Raw genomic sequence first — 8,406 nt, forward strand, 5'->3', positions numbered from 1 at the left:
CTCTGCCACCCCCGCGGGCACGGTGGAAAGGGGAGGGTTCCGGTATATAGCTGGGTGGGCGTCAGAGAGGACTCTGCCACCCCCACAGGCGCGGTGGAAAGGGCAGGCTCCAGTTAATAGCTTAACGCCTCCCCCACAGCCACGGTGTCCCCTGATGGTAACTTGTTGGTTGGACAGTTGCAGGCTTTGAGACGGGGCCCTTTGAGACTGACTCACTCGGCTGCCAGACCTGCAGGAGCCCGAGTGGTGAGCTGGGTTCTCCACCCCACAAGGAGGAGATGATGAAACTATGGAGCCGTCACTCTGAGAGTTGAGTCCCTGCCTGACGTGTTCAGAGTGCACCAGAGTTGTTGAAACTGGGTGGTGCTTGTGACAGTAACATAGCCAAGAGTATTTAATTTCTTTTCTTTTGAACTTTTTATTTAGTGTTGGGGTATAGCCAGTTAATATTACGTTGTGACCGTTTCAGGTGAACAGCAAAGGGCCTCAGCCATACTTACACGTGTATCGACTCCCCGCAGCCTCTCTCCCATCCAGGCTGCCGTGTAACGCTGAGCAGAGTTCCCTGTGCTCTACACTAGGTCCTTGTTGGTCATCCAGTTCACATATAGCAGTGTGTGCATGTCCATCCCAAATGCCATACCTGTCCCTTCCTCCATCCTTATTCCCCTGGCAACCGTAAGTTCGTTTTATAAGTCTGTGAGTCTCAAGAGTGTTTAATTTTCTAAAAACACTCATAAGAAAACTTCTTAAAGCAAACTCTGCTTACAGCTAATACTTTACATTTATCCAGCGATCGCCTCGCCCCTGAAGAACTTTGACTCCAGTAGGGGACGTGAGCAAAAGTGCGTGAGAAGGAGTTCCTGCCACCGTCGTCTGCTGCCCAGTGAGTGAATGTGGGGCTTGAGTGAAACCCACGGAAAAGTCTTAGACACTTCACTTCCATCTCGTTCATGAGCCACGTACCATTACGAACCATATAAGTTTGTACAACTTTTCGGTAGAATAAAGATTATTAATAAAGTCGAGTGATATCAGTGAGTCCTGGCTCCAGAAAGGAGGAGGAGCGGTCTCCCCACAGGAGGGTGGTCAAGGTAAGTGCTCCTGCCACCTCCCGCCGCCGCACTGGGAGAAGGGGGTGCAGGCCCTGCAGAGCAGGGGGGCGGCAGGGAAGAGGGTGCCTGGGGCTCCTGGGGAGGAGGGGGCTCCAGGGGCTGGGGTTCCTCTGAAAATTCTGGTGGGGGTCTCAACAAGTGGAAAGGGAAGACAACGGCCCTACTGCTAAGGGGTCAAAATTAAATGCTCTGTAAGTATATTCTGTAACCCTGTTTGGTAAAGCCTTGCCTGCTATATAGGGTGTCGTTTTGGGCTGTGGGGTTTGTTTTGTTGAGTCAATCGGATTATCAAGAGTTTTCCTTATTAGAAAGCAAAACGGCTCCCTCTGGAAACAGCAGAGTTTAAGGCCGACTAGGGGGGCACAGAGTCGGTGAGGATCCAACTTCCTTTTAATATCAGAATTTTATATTACTGAGGGCTCAGTATTTTGAAAATGTTTCTGTCCACTGCGTCCTGTGAGCAGCACAGCCCCCAGTGAAAACACCCATTGAAAATATCCCTCTGTTCTCTCTTTTCAAGACGTTTTGTCGAGATTGTGCAGAAACCTGGGGTTTTGGTTGTGACTAGTATGTGGGGTTTTCCCTCTGCCTTGGAAAACTGGGATTTAACATTATTACACTGAGTTCCTGCTTGGTCCCTCCTGCAGTGTCGCCTGAACACCTGGAGGTGTCCTCCAGGTCTGAGGGGGGGAACCGCTGGGGTGGGCGTGTGTGGCTTTTGCCTGATGACAAGGGGAACTGACAGATGGTACCTACGTGGGCATGTGTGTGTGTGTGTGTGTCTGACACCACTTCAGGAAATGAGGTCAGGGTTCATGAGAATAAAGGGCTTTTTTTGTTGTTGTTAATGGAAAGTTTGCCTGCAAACTGTCATAAACCCTCAAATCACATGGTGTGTGGAAGGAGCTCTGAGGCCTGCGTCCTCTTTCGCTCCGGGTGTGAGAAGCTGGCCTGGTCTTGAGTTGCTGAGTGTCCGCCCTCAACTCTGACCGGCCCGGTCATGTGGTCAGCAGGTCCCCCTGGGACTGTGGTTCAGTTCCCCACCCCCCAGAAAGTGTGGGACGTGGAAGGACGTCCGTGCAGGTGGGAGGGTAATGATGGAGCCTGCGTGCCCAGGACTAGGTCCCAAGTGGCAGCCTCTGCGGGTGGGTGGGCACCACCAGGTCTGGGCAGGAGCGGGGAGGGGGGCCTCGGGGAGGGGCAGGGGGTGTGATGGCCCGCCAGAGGTCCCAGAGAAGTAATTTTTGTCATCAGCTGGGTGTTCTGGAACTAGAAGGGCCAAAAGCCCCTTTTTTCTGCTTTGATGGGGAAGAGGGAGTTTTTGCAGCAGGACCTGGCGACCTTCCCTCTGGTGGATGGAACAAAACCCTGTTCCTGCTTTAGAACCAGTGCCAAGTGAAACCGCCCGTGGCTGCTGGCTGGAGGCCAGGTAGAGGGGGGGTGGTGAAGGCAGTGGCCAGGAGAGCAGAGGGGAGGAACTGTCCGGGAGGCCTGCAGGCCAGGGTGGGGCCGCCTCTCCGCCTTCCTCAGCAGACCCTCCCTTTCCTCTCTGGTCTGCCAGCCTTGCCTTCTGGAGGTTGCAGAGTGAGTGGACAGTTCGTCACTAGCTGAGGTGACAATTCCTCACTCCTGGGAGCTGGCTTTATTGCAGGGCCACCACCTGGGGTGGGGGTGGAAAATGTGTTTGAGAGGACATGGGAAAAAATCCTTCTAGAAGCTTGTCCTGACCAAAGAGAACTCCCAGTAGAATATCAGTGTTCAGACCTCAAAATCATCCCTACAACATAGGGATCACTTGGGAGTTTACCAGGAACTTATACACACATGCTTGGGCCTGCTGGAGCTCACGCTGACCTCTGACCTCCCGTTTGAACTCTCTTTGGTCATCTCTCCCATCACCCTTCTTTCCCTGGAGTGTTAACAAGGAGCAGCCGGGTGTTGCTGGAAATGTTAGCACCTCTGCCTTAACCCCCTGCTGCCCTCTGGATTTAATGCCGAGAGGCTTGTGAGAGTGGCAGTGAGGAGGAGAGCTTTGGGTGGTTTGCTTCCCACTGTCAGAAGACAGCATCCTCACCTTCCATCTCTCCCCCTTGTGTTCTGTGTGGTTCACTGGTTCTGTTTGTTCTCATTCGATCGTGAAGTCCATTTGAGCACCCTCCCAATTGCCCAAATACGAGCACCTTCCCAATTAGTGGCCCAGCTTAATTGCTGAGGAAGCCGTATCTGCTCCAGTGGAGCTCGTAAGCCCACGGGAAAGACAAACATGCAACAATACATGTTTTGTCTTCTTCGTCTTGAGGCCCTCTCACTCCTGAGCTGCCGCACAGGGTGGAGGTGGCCTGGGTTCGCCCAGAAGGTCCCGAGGAAAGTTACTCTGCAATGCATGGTTCTTCATTCCCTCCTCTTATCCATAGACGAGGTAATGAAGGAGCCTTGGCAGGGATGGGTGTTGGGGAGGCTCTGAACCTCTGCCCCAACTCATCAGTTCTGTGACCCAAGGAGACCACTCAGTCTGTATCCCCATCACCAAGCAGGAAAGTACTAGAATGGCTGAAGTCCTCACCTTGCTTGTGAGCATCAGATGAGTTTAATGTGAAAGCACTTCAAGGGGCACAGAGCCTTTTGACATTTTGAACAGCCTGGTTTATGAGAGCGTGGCTCAGGTTCTGCTTCCGTCTGCGTCGGCTGTGTGCTTCCAGGCCTGTCTCCGCTCTGCCTGCTCTGACACGCGTCCCCTCGTCCGTGTCCTGGCTGCAGGTGTCTTTTCCTGCCTCTGAGCTTCCGTAGTCTTTCACGCGTGGTTGGTCAGAAGTCTTTGGTTAGGTCTCGAACTTAGATTCTGCTCCACGTGGTTTCTCTCTAAAAAGCCGGCTTCTTGCTTGCAAAAGGGCTGTGTCCCCTTCTGCACACATCTGCTTCACCTAGTGGAGTTCCTCACGGGTGTTTTCTCCCTGAGACCACGCTGTGTCCCCTCCCCCGAGTCCCCAGCAGCAGTAGGGCGTGCTGCTGTCCTTGTGGTTGGGAACAGTCTCCCCACTGCAGGGCTGCATCCTCCCATGTCTGTGATCCAGCTCAAGCACCCCCTCCCCCAGGAAGCCCTCCTGGCTCTCTGCCCCTTGGCTTCTGCCCCAGGCTTGTTTCCTTCCAAGGAAACAAGGGCACCCTGTGCCCTTTTCAGCACATTTAATACATTGATTTATTATAACCTGTGTATATCCCACACTTAGCTTCCCTACTGGCTCAGTTGGTCTGCAATACAGGAGACTGCCTGCAGGAGACCCGGATTCAATCCCTGCGTCAGGAAGATCCCCTGGAGGTGGAAATGGCACCATACTCCAGTATTCTTGCCTGGAGAATCCCACGGACAGAGGAGCCTGCTGGGCTACAGTCTATGGTGTTGCAAGAGTCGGACAGGACTGAGCGGCTAAACCACCACCACATATCCCACACTAGCCCGTGAGCCCCTGGAGGGTACAGATTGTGTCTTTTCTTTTCCTTTGGTGCCAAGCACATCTCAGCCTGCCTGGCCTTCCCCTGAGTGACCAGGTGAATACATGAATGCCTGGCTCCTCTGGTGACAAGTGACAGAATCTTGGTTCTGGAGCTAGCTCACTTAAGGGGCCTTGATTACAAGGCACAGGGGTGAGGCCCAGAACCTGCTGGAGTGGGGCAGGGACCTGGGACGGGACTCCAGCACACACTGGCTATGTGTGTGCTCACTTCTCTCTCCGCAGTTGAGATTACTCTGGTGGAAGATGCCTCCCCCTGTGGTCCTAAGTGTGTGGTACCGTCCAGCCTTGGAGACAGGATCTTGGCCCCAATTCATAAATCCCTGGGAAAGGGCCTGTCTCTGTCTTGGGTCTGGTGCTGGCTGTGGATCAGTCCTTCGTCACCATGGAGACAGACTCCTAGCCACCAGGAGCCTCGGGTGTCCATGGCAGTGCAGGGGTTGTGAGTGAGGGACGCTGCCCGGGGCCACTGTGACAGGGAGACGCTCCTTGGCAAGTCTGCTGACCAGGCTGTGTGCCCTGCAGAGGTGCCAGGAGCGTACAGGCACCTTCCACTGTGAGCTGAGTCTGAGCAGTCTTCCTTCACTGCTTACTGCTGGGTTCTGCCAACCAGTCTGAGGGTGGCATAGTCAGCCCTCCCAGATGAGGTGGGCAGATTGGTAATAACCCCACAGGCAGCTTTGGGAAATAACGTCTGGCATGGCCAGGTGTTTCCTTGGGAACATCTCCTATCAAGTCTAATTCTGGTGGTCTATAGGAAGTCGGCTTTGCCTGCCTCCTTCCCCTGCCCCTGAGTCCGGTTGGGGTGGGTGGTGAGAGTGGCTGGCAGCAACTGTGTTTATTGGCCTCTGATTGCTCAGGAGGAGGTATGTGGTGGTTTAGAGCATCTAGCATCTGGGTCTCTGGACCCAGATGGGCTCTGGCCAGACCTGGTGGCCCTTGGATGAACCTAATAAAGTCAGAGTTGGTGGCTGCTAAGGCCGACTGACTTCAGGATGAGGGTGGAGGGGGGTGGGTCATGCTTAGACTTGAGGAATGCCAGCTGGAGGAAAGCCTGCCGGTCATCCGGTCGACTCCCATCCCTGATACGCAGATAAGAAAAGTGAGGTTCTGGGTGGTGACGGGGCGGCAGGGCGGGGGGGCGGTGCGTGTTATGCAAGGTCCCCACTGGTAGCCGAGCAGCCTTTAGAAAGAAAGATCCCAGGCATCTGGGCTCCATCTCTGTCTAGAGTGTGCTTCATTGATGCAAGCTTCTCCCTCCTCCTACACACTGCCCCTGCCTGTCCTCTTAACACCCCTTCAGTGCCTTCTGGGTGGGCACCACGGGGCAGTCTCCTCCCGTGCAGCATGATAGTGACAGCAGCCACCTTACAAAACCGTTCAGAGCAGTAAGTGCAGAAGGACGCACAGGCCCTCGCCTAGTGTCTGCACACTAAGTGCTTACTAAATGATAGGCGTTACTGCGTCATGAGCATTCATAGTTAAAATGTGAGCTCTCGTTGGAGCGAGGTGACACTGTGACTTACAGTCTCACTAAACACTCAGCATCTTAGAGGTGATGCTTCCTGGGAAATGTTCTAGGAGATCAGAGGGCCCATTGCAAGATCTTTAAGTCATACGTTTGAATGTGGCTTCTTAAACGTGCACGGGAACCCCCTGGGGCCCCTGTTAAAATCCCGATTCTGCTTTAGTAGCTCCGGGGTGGGGCTTGGGTCATGTGTTTCTAATATACTCCATGATGATACCGGTCCTTGGGGACCAGAGCTTGAGTAGTAAGGACCCCAGGGAGTGTAGCTTTCAGGTTGCAGCTAGTCTGAGGCCTAACCCTGCTCGCTGAAGAAAGAAGCCACAGGCATGCTACCTGCCTGTGCCATTTCATCATTTTAGTCTGACTTCATTTCTAGGTGATGGGGATATTGCCAAAAGTTTATAAAATACACGATCAAAATCTCAATATAATTCATCAAAATCTGAATTTCAGTACCGAGATGCAGATTTCCTCTGTGAATAGTTCCCTCTCCTTGCTGGGTCAGAAGTGATTTCACTCTAACCTTACCACAAATCAGTACCAAGAATAGCTCTGTGGCAGCCAACCAACCATATCCATCCTCCCCCTCCTTACTAACCAAACCTTAATTTCATTTGAGGCAGGAGTATATTAATAACACTTCATTTCCCAGTCTCTTGGGCAGAGAGGAATGCACAATAAGATAGAAGACAAAGTAATTAGTTAGGACTTACATAAAAGGTTTTTATTTAAGGCAGATTTAAAAGGTAACCTGTCTCAGCTGGCAGGTTACCTTTTCTTTTACTTCTGCCTGGAATACATAAATAATGACTGGCACTCCAGCAGCTATCTTGGAACATGAGGCAACCTCAAGGATGGAAGTCACAAGGTAAGGATGATGGTGCAAAAAAAATAGAGCTGTGCCACAAGCTCTTTCCTGTTTTACTCCAGACTTCTTTTATGTTAAAAACCAACCAAAAAAAAAAAAAAAACCCAGTTGTTTCAATGACTATTTGGCAGGTTTCTTATTGTGTGAAGGCTGCTGAACCCAATGTTAACCGACTCCACCAGAGCAGGTGCAGTTTAGCAGAGCAGTGCTGAGTTGTTTCAGTCATGTTCAACCCTTTGCGACCCCATGGACTGTAGCCCACCAGGCTCCTCTGTCCATGGGTATTCTCCAGGCAAGAATACTGGAGTGGGTTGCCATGCTGTCCTCTAGGGGATCTTCCTGACCCAGAGATCAAGCCCACGTCTCTTATGTCTCCTGCATTGGCAGGCAGGTTTCTTTACCACTAGCGCCACCTGGGAAGTCCTTCGCAGGGCAGACGTGTTTAAATCTGTCTACAGCTGTCATCCTGAGCACCCTTCGTGGGATTCCCTAGTCATGTAGAGGCAAGGGAACTGGATTGAGGGTTAGAAACCCGGGGTGCTCAGCTCAGCTTTGCCATTTCCTAGTGGTTTGACCCTGTTCCTTCAACCTCAGTCCCCACACCTATAAAATGGAATGATGGATTAGAGAGTCCAATTTAGTGCGAGGTGTGGAACACATTCTGCTGGTGTTGGGGTAGAATGGGGCTCAAGGATGATGGGGAGGTTGCAAAGATGCTGGTGTGAGCAGCAAGGGGCCGTGGGGGGTGAAGCTTGGAGACAGGCACTGATGCCCGTCTCAGTGCTCCCATTAGAGGTGCTCCGAGGGTAGCAGAGCACCGCGGCTGCTTCTGTAACCAGAAGGGCTTGGACTCAGGGCTCGAGCAGCATCAGCGAGAGTCTGATTTTGTTCACAGGAAGGGTGACAGCAGAAGTAGCTTTCAGCTGGGCCTTGAGAAGCCTGCCTCAGCCTTCCTCTGCCAACTCGTGACCTCTGAGCTGAGGCCTGCGAGGTGGCCCGGCATCATCTCTGTGCCCCCACTGCTTTGCAGTTGAAACCCAGATGACTGCACCCCAGCTCCTAGCTTGGAGCAGCTGGATGGGCTGGGGGGTCAGCGGTCAGTGTGCGTTGTCTCTCCTGGTGCCTGGAACCTACATGGAGGTGTTTCCAGCCACAGCACAGCTGTCCACTCCGCTTTCATCCGAATCGGAGCCCCTCTTTGCTGTGGATTTCTCTCAACCATCTTCCAGACCTGAAGCCGGCGCTCTGTCTTCCCCATCCCGGTTCCCTAGTTCAGCACCTGCTCCGTATCCACTCAGTGGGGCCAGCTGGTCCCGGGAGGGCACAGACCAGGTCCTGACAGTGAACAGAAACTATCGAGAGGCATCTTTTCTCCCAGCGCGGAGA

This window comes from Bos grunniens, chromosome 23 (assembly GCF_055505025.1).
Source record: "Bos grunniens cultivar Pamir isolate PY7600 chromosome 23, Bosgru_T2T1.0, whole genome shotgun sequence".
NCBI classification, from domain to species: Eukaryota; Metazoa; Chordata; class Mammalia; order Artiodactyla; family Bovidae; genus Bos; species Bos grunniens.